Source organism: Pediculus humanus, genomic scaffold (assembly GCF_000006295.1).
Source record: "Pediculus humanus corporis 1103172107507 genomic scaffold, whole genome shotgun sequence".
NCBI lineage: Eukaryota > Metazoa > Arthropoda > Insecta > Psocodea > Pediculidae > Pediculus > Pediculus humanus.
The window spans coordinates 2,682-4,439 of NW_002987123.1; positions in this window are offsets into that span (position 1 = coordinate 2,682).

The window sequence follows — 1,758 nt, forward strand, 5'->3', positions numbered from 1 at the left end:
TAATAATAATAATAATAATAATTATTATTATTATTATTATTACTATTATTATTATTAATAATAAAAGGATTCGTTGGAAATTGGAAAATTTCGTTTTTTTTTTTTTTTTTTTTTGGCAAAATGGTTTGAAAAATATCACGGTAATTATTCATTTCTTATTGGTGTATTCCTCCACCTCCTCCACCTTTTCCTCCCTTCTTCACTCTTCTCTCCCACTCCCCCCTCAGGTGAAATAACGAAAACTTTTAAATAATAATGATAAAACTTAAAAGAAAAATTTTGATTTCGGTTTTTTTTTTTTTATTTTATTTTGCTAACATTTTTATTATTTTTTTCAACTTTATTTTGTTATCATCATCATCATCATCATCTGTTTTTGATAAGGTTAACGTATTTATTTTTTTTACTCCCGTTAATATTTATTTTATGTTTACCCAACATAAAAAAAAAAAATTATTTTTATTAACTTTTTTTTTTTTTTATGCATAATATAAAAAAAAAAGGAAAAAAATTTTTTTTTATTGCCTTTAAAAAAAAAAAAAAAATGAAAACGAAATTTTCCGTTTTTTTTTTTTTTTACGATCCACGGTTAAAATATAAATTAATTAACTTTGAATTATATTATTATTATTATTATTACGTTAAAAATTCGCATTTTTCTCGAACATCTCATCTTTTATAAACACACACACACGCACACGCGTATTCATATATTTAAATTTAAAAAAAAAAAAAAAAATGGCGTCGACGTTAACTCGAAATTTTATTCATAGAGAAAGTTATCCATTTATTTTTATTATTATTATTATAACGGCGTATTTTTTTTTTTTTATTATATTGGTTACCGAAGAAAAACAACACATTTTCTTTTTTTTCAATGAAAATTCTTTCGGAAAACTCCGATAATAATAATAATAAATCCTATTAATAAAGTTTCTTTAGTGGTTTTGGGTTCAAAAATTTCATAGCGATTATAAAAACCATTTTAATGAGAAGAACTTAAAAGGTCAATCAACTCATACCTGACTGATAAAAAAAAACATACATCTCAAAATTTAATAATAATAATAATAATTAACCTTTTAAGGTTTTAATTAACTTTTTCGCAAGGAATTTTAAGAAAAATTTTCCTTTTTATTAAAGCTTTTGCGGTGTGTGATTTTGCCAAATTTTACAATCGCATCTAATTCGATTGGAATTTTTCCAGAATGTTCTTTTTAGAAAAAAAAAAAAAAAAAAAGGAAAAAGGAAAATTTTTTTCTTGCCCTTGTCAATTCACATCATAAGAAATTTTGTGTCGATGTGATGATGATAATAATAATAGATGGGGATTTACATAAAAAAAAAGAAAATTACGATAATAAAATTTTCTCTTCTTATCTTTTATTACTCGACGTTATTTTAATAGATTCATTTTTTAAAATGCGTTTTCGAATTACCTAATAAAAAATTCTTAATAAATAAAATTTTACTTATTTTATTACTCGAGTAATTAAAATTCAAAATAAAAAATATGGAGATCCGCCATTGGATTATTTGTTTGTAAAAAAAAAAAAAGTTTTCGTTACTCCATTTTTTTTTCTTTTTCACATTTTAAAACAAAAGATTTGTTATATCCTTACTTCGTCCCTAGATGTCTCTAGTGTAATAAAATTTACTAATACTTTGATAGACTTTTCAAAAGAGATTTTCCTTTTCCCCCCCCCCTCCCCCCTTTTTTAAACAAAAAATCGTTATAAACTTTTGCACGATGTGGTA